The sequence below is a fragment of the Schistocerca piceifrons genome, chromosome 3, assembly GCF_021461385.2.
Source record: "Schistocerca piceifrons isolate TAMUIC-IGC-003096 chromosome 3, iqSchPice1.1, whole genome shotgun sequence".
Taxonomy (NCBI): Eukaryota; Metazoa; Arthropoda; class Insecta; order Orthoptera; family Acrididae; genus Schistocerca; species Schistocerca piceifrons.
Window position 1 is genome coordinate 535,446,439 of NC_060140.1, and position 12,657 is coordinate 535,459,095.

Consider the following 12,657-nt stretch of genomic DNA (forward strand, 5'->3'; position numbering starts at 1 on the left):
GTTATCCGCCAAACTAACTCATAGGAGGTTAGCCAGATGGATGTTAATACTACAAGAATTTGACTTCACTATTACACACATACCAGGACCAGCGAATGTATTAGCAGATGCTTTATCACGATGTCCACAGGGTGCGTCCAATAACATGGGTTTTCAAGCAGCAGAAGACCAGTTTACAACGTATTATATGAAACAAGTACCTTTCGAAAACTACATTACGACAGCATTGAAAAACATAGGCAAAGAACAGGACAAGGATCCTGAAATACTAGGAATCAAACACAAGTGGAGAAGTAAGGATTTTCCAGACATTCGACAGCACTATCTCGTAAAAAACAACGTTTTATTTTTTAGACGAAATGTTGCAACGAATGAATGGTTAATTTATATCCCAGATGAATTAATTAATAAGTACATATGGTATACACATTTAAGTAATGGCCACTTTGGACGAAGGAAATGCTTTTTAGAAATAAAACAAACAAGCCATTTTCCTAATATGGAAAGACGAATTAGAACAGTATTAGTCAAATGCAAAAAATGTATGAGGGCTAAACACATCACTTTCCAAACCAAACCACCTACATTTCCAATGATCCCTAAAAGATTAAAACAAATAGCTGCAACAGATTTGATGGGGACCCTCCCACGCACAAAAAATGGACATATTTTCATATTTGTTGTTTTGGAACTTACTTCTAAATATGTTACCTTGACACCATTAAAACAGGCAACAGGTCTTACTATAAGTAAAGCATTTAGACAAGATTTTCTCAGACAAGTAGGTCGAGTGGAACGAATAATTTCGGATAATGGCCCACAATACAAATCAGTGCAATGGCAGAACACGTTAAAACAACACAAAATAAAACCCATCTACATATCTAAGTACAAACCTAGCGTAAATTCAGCAGAACGATCTATGAAGAACATAGGCACTTTATGCCGATTATATGCAGGCAAAAGACACAACATTTGGGACATATACCTTAAAGATTTTCAAGAAGTAATAAATGGAATGCCACATAGCACTACACTACTACCTCCAGTTACTGTACTTAAAAATATTGAACCCCCAAACATAACCAGAGAAAATGTTAGATTTCCTATTGTAACACGTAGACAGCACAAACAAGTCATAGCAACAGCACTCTCCAACAACAGAAAGGCAGCCATTAAAACAAAAGAGTGAGGAGATAGAACAGCGATTAAAAGAACATTCTCAGTAGGCCAGAAAGTATTTGTAAAAACACACCATCTCTCCAAACACAACACAAAAGCAGAAACACAAAATACATAAGTTTTACGCTGTATACAAAGGACCTGTCATAATTAGCCAAATTGCTCATGATAATGCTGTGGAACTAATGAACCCAAAAACAGGCAAAACCTTAGGACTTCACCATGTGAGCCATATCAAAAAGTTTGTAGATTAATTTTATTACTGGTAAATAATCGGCACAATATTTCAAGATTATGTTGCAGATAAGACCGTAAGGAGAAAGAAGAGTGAAGAGAGAGGAAGGTGGGAAAAAAAGTAGTTTCAATAAAAATAAAAACAAAAAATAACACCAATAGTACCATAGATTAAGGTGAAGGGATAAAGCATAGGTAGTCTAACAGCATGAAATACTAAAATGCTATACACCACAAAACTACACAAAAAATAAAAGAAAACGAATTTGAGGATTTTTGTAGAAGTTAAGACTCAAAATACCTTAGAATTGTAACATGGAAAGGGCAACGAAATTTGTAAAGCTTTTTAAGAAGGCGTAAAACAATGTAGGTACTAGACATATGTTAGATAATTATAAGTAAAACTTTTTGTAAGAACCATTGTAAAAACTCCAGCAAAGACCAGATGCAATGACCCACAAGTTGCAATGCGAGAAGTATCAAGAAAGAAAAGGACGTAATTAACAAGACACGATTCCTACAAGGCAGAAGCGTCGAGAGAAGGGAAAGGACAGCGAGACCAACAGAGGGCCCTTCTTGTAGCGAAAGTGGGCAATAAATCTAACTGCTAGGCAGAACCCTGCTGCTGGGACGGAACACGGAGCTGCACAGTGACGGAGCCCTGCAGAGACGTGACGGGATTGGCAAAAAAATATGTGTAAAAGTCACACTGCCGCTATCAAACAGCAAGCTGATGCACGAAACTGAAGGAAACGTCCACAAAGTAGAAATGACATGTCCAAACCATTTATCAAACTGTTACTAGGAGGAGAACTTCAAAGCGACTAGTTATCAATAAATATTTCCATATCCTGCCCAGAGAAGAACCAAGAAGCAAGTAAGAAGCAGAGAAAAAGCAGGAAGAACAGAAGTTGAAGATTCGCAAGATTGAGACCAAGAATGAAGGTGGGTGAAGAATAGACGACATACCTTCCCAAATCCCTATACTATTGTAAACTAGTCGTCTGCGAAGTATTACAACGAAAAACGACCGCTTTCAGCGACACATAACGATGACTACCACGTGTACAAAGCCAGTAAACCACGAGATTCTGCACTCACAGCTCCATTCCATTATGGAACCTCCACAACAGCAACACACACTTGCAAAACCAACAAGAATCGACGAACGAAGCTGTACATCAAATACTTGCCCACATCCATCTCGCTCAAGTCGATCACCTTAGTGCAAAAACATTCGCCAACCTCATGCTTGTGTGAATGTGTGAAATTAAATTATGTGATGTAGGAACTGTGCAAAAGAAATGTGTGAAAAACTAAATAAGTTAAGCACACCAGACAGCTAATAAACTACAAAATAACAGTCATTGACTTAAGCAAAAAATAGACTATCGATAAAAATAAGTCATTAGTTCTGAAATGGACAGTATATAAAGAACAAAAGTAAGGCATAATAAACACTAAAACTATATGCCACTTATTTTCTCATCATAAAAATAAAAGAATAACTATATTTTACTTATCTTCCTTATAAAAACAAAGAATAAAAAATTATCTTGTTCCTAAACATTTGTACCATTTGTTAGGATAATATCTCAATACTTGTGTATGTATATTTCTTTGTCAAAGCAATTCTTGGAAATAATTCTTATTTGTTAGTGTAACAATGTTGAAATGAGTGTCTAGAAACAAAAACATTTTACTTGTACATGATGTTTAGAAACTGTGTTAGGAATAGATTTTACTTAATTACTAGATTTATAAAAAGAAACATATTTCTAAGAAAATCGATGTGAAAGACTCCTCACTTTCGATAACAAACTTCTTAGAAAACAAACTACACACTTAAATAAAGAAAGAAAATAATTAAAAATTAATAATAGCATAAAAATATTCTTCTCTTGTCATTTTTGAGAATATTTTGTAAGAATATAAAAATATAAATTAGTAATACAAACTAGCATAGAACCAGAATAACGTGGCTGAACAGTAGGCAACAAAATTAAGATAAAGAAATAATTTTTGACTGACTTAGACAACGATTCAATCATTTCCTAAATTCAGTGTAAAAACTAAGTTCGAAGGGTGGTGATATGTAAGGTGTCAGGCAAATACAACACCTTCCATGAAATCCCTGACATGATAAGCAAATCCAGTAGTATGTCACATAGCTCCGAATAAATCGTGACATTAAATTAACCAAAGTAATACGAGTAACGAGTGAGCAAATGGAATACCACAGACTAACACAAGAATGCCTAAATGCATGTCATACCTTCCCATCGTGAGACAGACGCAGTTCCGAGGGGAGAAACGAGAACAGAAGCCGAGAGCAGAGCCGTGTTAAGCTGGAAGGCCCTACGATGGTGGACGGACACCCACGTCGCCAGCTAACCGCTAGGACCACACACCACCTGCAAGTTTAAGCGTGAGAATTTTTCGCGTCTCTGTTACGTTGCAAACTTTAAAAACATTGCCCCACCACGAAAAGTATAACGTTTCTCATTGGATAGACGGAATTTTTGTAGGCGGAGCTTAGAGTTAACATTGAGACCCTTATTGGTCAGATGAAAACACAGCCAGATAGTTTTTTTTTTAAAACCAACTTCGGTAAATTGTAGTATGGAGAAGTTAGGGCAGAGTTGCTTTGGAGACGGCGAGGTGAGCAGAGCTGTGCTGTCCGCCGCCCCCTGACGAACACCGACAAGGTAATGAACGCACGCGATGCCGCATAACAGCGCATAAAGCTTCACTCAGAACTGCATAAGTCTCATCTGTTACACCCCCTTTTTGTGTAATACTAGTGTCGATCGTCAATTAAAGCTTATGGTGTTCACATTTGCCACTTGAAGTAAAAATGTGAAATGCGATGATTTTTCTGTTATATAGTTATTGAGAAGCCACATCTGTCACTGTAATTTATGACAAGTTAGATAAGTAATTAAAGATAATTGAGTGTCACTGTAGACCATTTTGATAGTTTTCTCTTTTGTGAAACTTAATTTAAACCTAGATTATAGATGTGATATGGCATAGGTCATCCTTCGATCCATTGTAGAACTTGGAAACCTATTCAGGGAATATTCGTTCACATTTTTGTTGAACACAGTTGGTTTTTACCATCCTGTATTAAAACATTTCCTTTTATCAATAGTGCAATTTATAAACAATGTTTTGTGAGTAGAATAAAATTTCCAATTGTAAACTTAACTGCTTTTCCGACGTTATTTTACTAGCTAACTAAAAATAGGAAAGCCTTGAACCCCTTCCACTAAATTTAGTTAGTATTAAGATTCTTTTACGGGGAGTGCAGTGGAGCTGACGCTGAAATCATTAAGTATTTGGTTGTATCATCGTTAGCCTCACTGAACTCTTCTGAATTCTACACGTCATGTGTGGTCTGGCGTCTCCTTATCAGCAACAGGTCCCAGGTTCAGACTAGTCAATTCCCTAAAAAACACGCTCAGAGCGTCATTGCGCGAAAGTGGTAGGGAGACACGATATAGAACAAACAGACACCACGCAGAATGTTAGACGGTTAAAACATCGTATCAGTGGAAAGAGAAATTAGAGCGCTAGCAGAAATTGTTAGACGTGAGAACCGTTTCGATTGTGACTACGTCTTTTGGTTCCCGGTGACTTGCCTGCTACGACGACGCACGATTTGGTCTCCTGCCTGTGTTGCACCGATAAACTCTTTAGCCAATCGCAAATAGCCACTGATGAACGTTCGTGGCAGTAAACATGAAAATAGTCTCCTTAAAAATCGAAAGCTTGACAGTGCGCCGCAGCCAGCAGCCTGTTCCCGGAAGAAGGACTCAGCAAGAGAGCAAATACGTCTGTCCTGAAGATTCTGCATATGACGGACCCGTACCAAGGCCCAAGGACTTTTATTATCATCTGATGTAGTGCTTGTGTTCCATTATCTAACATGAAATACTTCTATTACTAGTTCAAGCGAGAGAGATTTAAAAACTCTGAAATTTGGCGGATAAAAGCATATGGAATGCAAAAATAACGGCTTTTCGTCACACAAATGAGCAGATACAAACATTTTCCCAAGTGATCTTTCGATTAAGCTTTTGATTCAGTTGCATTGGCTGACTGTTCCGCTGACTCTTGCTAGAATATTTTATACGTTAGGAATGAAACACACACGGCAATGATGTAATGCTCTACAATATTTGTTACAAATATTGTTCAACATTTATTATCAATATTTTAGAATATTACACCAGCTTCATTCATAAAGTATTAATATGATATTAGAAATCACTGACTCATTTATAACAAACCATGTTCGCTTTATTTTTAATCTCTTACTTGTACATCGTGTAACCCGTAATAAGGAAACAGTCAGGCACTATATCAAAAATTTCGTTGAAATAAAAATTGAGCGAAGAAAATTAGTGTGTGAAACATCTTCGAGAATATTGTATTCAAGGATATCGTCACGAGAAACTCTTAAGCCAGATTAGTGTTTAACACCTCCTCGAAGTCGAGGTCATTATAGAGTACAAGTTCTTGTTGGGGATGGGTAAGAAAGAAACTGGTCGTGCTTTTCGAAAGGAGCGTTTCGGTATTCGCCAGTAGTTAGGAAAAGCACAGGAAATCTCAATCTGGATGACAGGACGGGGTTTCAGCCGCCGTACTCTAAAATACGAGTGCAGTATTTTACCTCTGCGCCTGGCTATCGGAAGACCATGAACAGACTGAAATCGGGAGTTGGCAGATAGAAGGTTAATATGATATTCAGTATGACTATGGAGAAGACCAGAATGTTCATCATATGCTTCAATGCCTACTGCATTCAGTCTCCAACAAGGAGATGAACTTTATCAAGGAACAGGAAATGCATTGGAAGTGCCCAAGTTTTGGTCGAAAACAATACAGATATAAATGTGTGTAATATGCATGTTTTTGGTGTGAGAATAAACAATTAGTGCTGTGAGGGGTTTCCAATCCAGCCTATTCCCAGATGAATTTCGTGAAGTACATTGACCACGGAGCACCTCTCAGTTTGTGAATAGTTTCGCATTCCACCAGGTGGATTAAAGGAAGAAATGAAGCAGTGCAGTGCTTCACTACTAGACGTGTTGGCGTTGTTCGATCAACACACGAGTGTTACGGAATTTCTCTGGGAATTCAAATAGGAATCCCTTGAGAAACGAGGACGTTCTTTTCACGAAACGCTGTCGAAAAAGTTTAGAGAAATTGCATTTGCGATAGACTGCAGAACGATTCCGCTGCCAATAACGGATATCTCGCGTAAAGACAGCAAAGACAAAAGAAGATATTTTTCCCTCGCTCCATCTGCCAGTGGAATAGGAACAGGTAAGGTAACATGTTACAGCGGTACAAGATACCGTTAGCCAAGCACCATACGGTGGACTACGCCATATGTACATAGATGTAAATACCACCTGAATTTAGGTGTCTCTTTTTTTCCTGAACCGATTTAGATGATCCTTGGAAAACAAAGTTCCAGATTTCCTTCCAGTTGTTATCTTATCGAGCCTGTGCTCCATAGCTAATGACTCACACGGAGCCCCTTGTGTGCGAGGTCGCAAGTTCACCTTTTAGTAAGGCCCACTTGAAAGTGGTGTGTTAACAATTATGACAGGAAAAATATTAGATGCTAATGACTCGCCATGTGCATCAGGAGGGCGAGGTACTACACCTCACAACACAAACATCGTAGTTATTCAAAAAACGTTCATAGCAAACCATTAACGTGTATCATGAACACGGAATGAAAAACGGCGCACCACGGTGTTCACAAAGGTTTGTAGCATCAAGATCGGAGGCGACCTCCTTGGGATGTACAAACTATGCATGACATTGAGCTAGTTATCCACTCTTAGAGAATGCATATGCACGCATATTGGTGTAACTGGCTGTTGAGAACTGATGGAATATGATGGCGTGAAACAGTATGCGAAACAGTCTATTGTGGAGCTTGTCGTGAAGCTGGAAATTCTATAAGGTGTAGCTGTAAATAGTACGACAATATGTATTACAGGCACAGGAAGAAGAAACATCTAGGGGCTGAATTTGTCCAGTGGTTTCATATGTTACGAACAGCAATGTCACGCACTTTCTGGGAGGGTTTATTTGCTCTAAAGGAGTATGAGTTTTACACTCAGACCAGGCATGGAGAACAATCAAGTCAATAATATTAGGCACGTACGGGGGAAAACCTGTTTCAGGGATTTATTCCAGGAAAAATGGTTTAAATTTTCATATAAATGTGAGGTGAGGATGCAGCCAGATTAATTATGGCGTTTAGATATAAAAGTTTCTCAACAGGGTGCGAGGAGCTGGAAGATAAAGAAGGCACCAGGCTATGGATTAGTATGTCCAGAGCTGGTAAAGTTTGGTCCACTTAAATTGTTTGATATGCTAAGGAGGTTGTTTGAAACAGTATTAACTGGAGATGTTCCATGGAATGGAAAATGTTACACAAGATCGATGAATAACATAGGGTCAGTACTGATACAAATAATTATAGGGGATTGGCAGTGATCCCTTTCGTTGGAACACTGTACTCGAAGTTACTGAAATATCTGGTAGAGAAAGAAACAAATCACAAGCATTAAGAAGAGCAAGTAGGATTCCGAGCCGGAAGATCTGTGATGGACAACATCGTCACGGAGATGAATATGGGTCTGCGGCAGGGATGTGGGCTGTCATCGACTGTGTTTAAGCTGCATTTAAGAGCAATCTCGCAGACTTGGCTTAGAGAATGCCAGGTTATGCGAGTGACAGTAGAGGACAGCAAGGTATTTAGCCTTTATTTCGCATGAATGTTGAGGAAAATCAACACGGAAGAAAATGGCGACTAGGGGCGGAGAAGCGGCACCAACTGTAGATAATCCTCAAGAAGAAGAAGAACAGAAATCAAGCAGAAGCAAGTTTTTTTGACCAGATATTGGCCAAAAGCAGTGCTCATACCATAGTTGTAGTTTTTTTACACCCATTTTCCCACTCTTGCTTGTTGTGACGTAAACATTCCTCCTGCGAGAACACATACATGAGAAAGAACAGAAGGGCGCAGAGCACCTCCAATTTCTCTCAACACAATAAATAACCTTCCAGTTAATTTATTATACAGATTAACCGTCGGCATAATTGTATATGAATACATTGAGGCATTGGTGTTATTTGATCTTGATACAAATCTCTTGGTACCTCTAAATGCTAGGGTTAATTTTATATATGTTTCCTTTTCAAATCCCGGATGGTTCTTACTGAAATATGAGAGAAGTTTCACTGCGTTTCGGGCCGATTCGGCAGTTCGCTGTGCATCATCAAGTTGAGGCTTTGTTTGAAATTTCGTTACCTTACGTCTTCCAGTTCTGTGGGACTGTCTGAAGTTATGCAACCATCCCCTGCTTACATTTAAATCACCGTAATCTATGTGGCGCGAAATCTGATGTTCATAACTTCGTAGGTCGCTACCACGCACATTCTGTAAACTGTATTTAGCATCTTTGAAACGTGCAAACACCTGTTTTTGTAACAAGTGAGCCTTGTCCTTCCTCGAATATTCGTAGTTTTTCTTATGCACTATACGGTCATATTGCTGCAGACTTATTCGAAATCTTTTCGTATTTGCATTTTTGAATATGCTTCGGATGATCTTTCATGTTCGTAATTACGTGTACTATCCGCTTGTTGGACAACGATTGCCCTTTACTACATTTCGCTCAAGACGGGGTTTGTGACTCCTTGTCCGACAAGGACAACCATGCACTACATGGTTTGACACCTGTTTTAGTATCACTTTCACTTGTGAAGCATGTATGGTGATAATTGTAGTCCACACGTACACTGCTCGTACAGTGGAGCATATAAGAAACCAACCAGACCACTGATCATCTTGCAGAGACGCTAATATTTCATGTCACTTCTTTCTCAGTCTGCAAAATTACTTCGATTCCTGTTTGACGAAATGTCACCTTCAGCAGCTATTGTAGATACAATTCGAAGTTTGCTTTCTTGATCGTAGACGTTGCTCTGCTTTGTATGAACACCACTAGCACTGTAGCACTGTTGTGAGGTACTAGTGGACTGAGCAACTACGCTCTGCAGTTTCGTGCTGTGGTCACACTTGGGTTCCTCTAGCCCAGGGGTAGTAGTTTTCAGTGGAGTCCGGCTTCGGTATAAAATTTTTTATGGAGGTCCATAAAAAAACTAATAATTAAAAGGTACTGTTTTTTATTTTGGTTTCGAGTTAGTTTCCAAAAAAGGGGTAAACCAAGTAAAACAAGTAGTTCTCAGTTAATATTGTAATATAATCAATGTGAGAAATTACATCGACGGTCTTGAGCCAGTTTTTTAAAGTTCGGTGTACGAGGGGTACAGAAAATGTGAAGTATATCTATAAGGTGGGCGTCCGTCTACCTTGACCAATATGTGTTCTCCGAAAAATTCATTTTCGAGAACGACTATTCGTATATATACGTCGAATAAAACATAGTGGGCAGATTGATAGCTACTTTCTCGTATTTTTCTGAAACATGTTTACCCCAAAATTCTTCAGTGGATACAGTTTTATACATTTGCAAAGAAATATTTTCTTGCGAGTCGATTATCTCCACTTGACGTTTAGACTTTGAAACGCTGAACAACTTAGCAGCCACATCAGTCCATTCTGCCGATGCATCAACTTCACAAGGAAATTTTAGGAATTGAGACAGCTTTCCAATCCCTGCAAAGTCTTGAAATCTTGTAGCAAATTCGTCCCTTAGATCGGACAGAAATCTTACAAACACTGCAATGTCTGCTTCAGAGTTCTCTTTTTTATACTCAAGAATTGTTGGGAAATGAATAAATTCATGCCTTGCAATATCTTTTTCAAAAATATCCAGCTTACGACGAAAAGCAGACATGTTTTGTATCAGATCACATATTAATTTCCCATTCCCTTGTAACTCTATGTTGAGCGCATTTAAATATTTCAGAATATCCACCAGAAAAGCCACAGCTAGCATATTGCGCTCGTTTATTATGAACCCTAAGTGCTTCTTTGCTCCCTGCGTATCCAAGGTTTGCAAGAAGGAGGCTACTTCTTCCTTTATTAGCCAGAAACGTTCAACAACTTGACCTTTACTTAACCAACGACCATTGTTGTATTGGAATAAGTCAGAATATGCTGCATCACATTCTGAAAGAAACTTCTCGAACTTTCGGTGTTGAAGAAAAGAATGAGATCTCATAAAACAAATCAACTGCATCAAGCTGTCCATTATTTCTTTCAGTGTAGCACTGAGTTTTCCACAAAGGGCAGACTGATGAACTATACACTGACTCGCTATTAGACCTGGTCTCTGATCCCTGATTTTCTTTACTACACCTTTTTCTTTGCCAATCATCGCTGGGGCGCCGGCAGTTGAAAGCGACACTATTTTATCATAACGAATGTTGGAATTATTAATAAAGTCGTCAATAGCTTTGAATAAATCTTCTCCTCGAGTGTTACCCTTCAAAGGCAATATTGCGAGCAATTCTTCCCCGAATATCTTAATTTCAATGTCGAAAAATATCACGAAAATAGATATTTGTTCATCATCAACAATGTCATATGATTCGTCAAGTGCAATGGCGTAGCATGGTGCCTTTTCCAAAAGTTCAGGCAGAGTGCTTTTAATATCAGAAGCTAAAATTTCCGTTCTTCTTGTATTACTTCTTGCCGACATTGGAATACTTTGAATTACAGCGACAACATCCTTTTTTTCTTCAAAAAGTACCGAGGCTACTTCCAACATACATTATTTCATTATTTCAGAATCTGGAAATGGTTTTTGGTGTTTACTAAGTGTCCAGTACACACGTAACGCTGCTTCTGCCGATTTTTCTTGCTCACTCATGCAGCGAACCAGCAATTTCGTGCTCTTTTCGTATTGTTGTTGTTGTTGTGGTCTTCAGTCCTGAGACTGGTTTGATGCACCTCTCCATGCTACTCTATCCTGTGCAAGCTTCTTCATCTCCCAGTACCTACTGCAACCTACATCCTTCTGAATCTGCTTAGTGTATTCATCTCTTGGTCTCCCACTACGATTTTTACCCTCCACGCTGCCCTCCAATGCTAAATTTGTGATCCCTTGATGCCTCAAAACATGTCCTACCAACCGATCCCTTCTTCTAGTCAAGTTGTGCCACAAACTTCTCTTCTCCCCAATCCTATTCAATACCTCCTCATTAGTTACGTGATCTACCCACCTTATCTTCAGCATTCTTCTGTAGCACCACATTTCGAAAGCTTCTATTCTCTTCTTGTCCAAACTAGTTATCGTCCATGTTTCTCTTCCATACATGGCTCCACTCCATACAAATACTTTCAGAAAAGACTTCCTGACACTTAAATCTATACTCGATGTTAACAAATTTCTCTTCTTCAGAAACGCTTTCTTTGCCATTGCCAGTATACATTTTATATCCTCTTTACTTCGACCATCATCGGTTATTTTACTCCCTAAATAGCAAAGCTCCTTTACTACTTTAAGTGTCTCATTTCCTAATCTAATTCCCTCGGCATCACCCGACTTAATTTGACTACATTCCATTATCCTCGTTTTCCTTTTGTTGAGGTTCATCTTATATCCTGCTTCCAAGACACTGTCCATTCCGTTCAACTGCTCTTCCAAGTCCATTGCTGTCTCTGACAGAATTACAATGTCATCGGCGAACCTCAAAGTTTTTACTTCTTCTCCATGAATTTTAATACCTACTCCGAATTTTTCTTTTGTTTCCTTTACTGCTTGCTCAATATACAGATTGAATAACATCGGGGAGAGGCTACAACCCTGTCTCACTCCTTTCCCAACCACTGCTTCCCTTTCATGCCCCTCGTCTCTTATAACTGCCATCTGGTTTCTGTACAAATTGTAAATACCCTTTCGCTCCCTGTATTTTACCCTTGCCACCTTCAGAATTTGAAAGAGAGTATTCCAGTTAACATTGTCAAAAGCTTTCTCTAAGTCTACAAATGCTAGAAACGTAAGTTTGCCTTTTCTTAATCTTTCTTCTAAGATAAGTCGTAAGGTCAGTATTGCCTCACGTGTTCCAACATTTCTACGGAATCCAAACTGATCTTTCCCGAGGTCGGCTTCTACCAGTTTTTCCATTCGTCTGTAAAGAATTCGCGTTAGTATTTTGCAGCTGTGACTTATTAAACTAATAGTTCGGTAATTTTCACATCTGTCAACACCTGCTTTCATACATCGTGCTCACCAGATG

The 12,657-nt window shown here is 38.8% G+C and overlaps 1 protein-coding gene across 1 annotated transcript in view; it reads right to left on the minus strand.

The window, feature by feature from the left end:
• LOC124789415 (juvenile hormone esterase-like) overlaps positions 1–12,657 on the minus strand; it is a 120,900-nt gene that overhangs the window by 85,179 nt on the left and 23,064 nt on the right. The gene's annotated exons all lie outside the window — the stretch shown is intronic.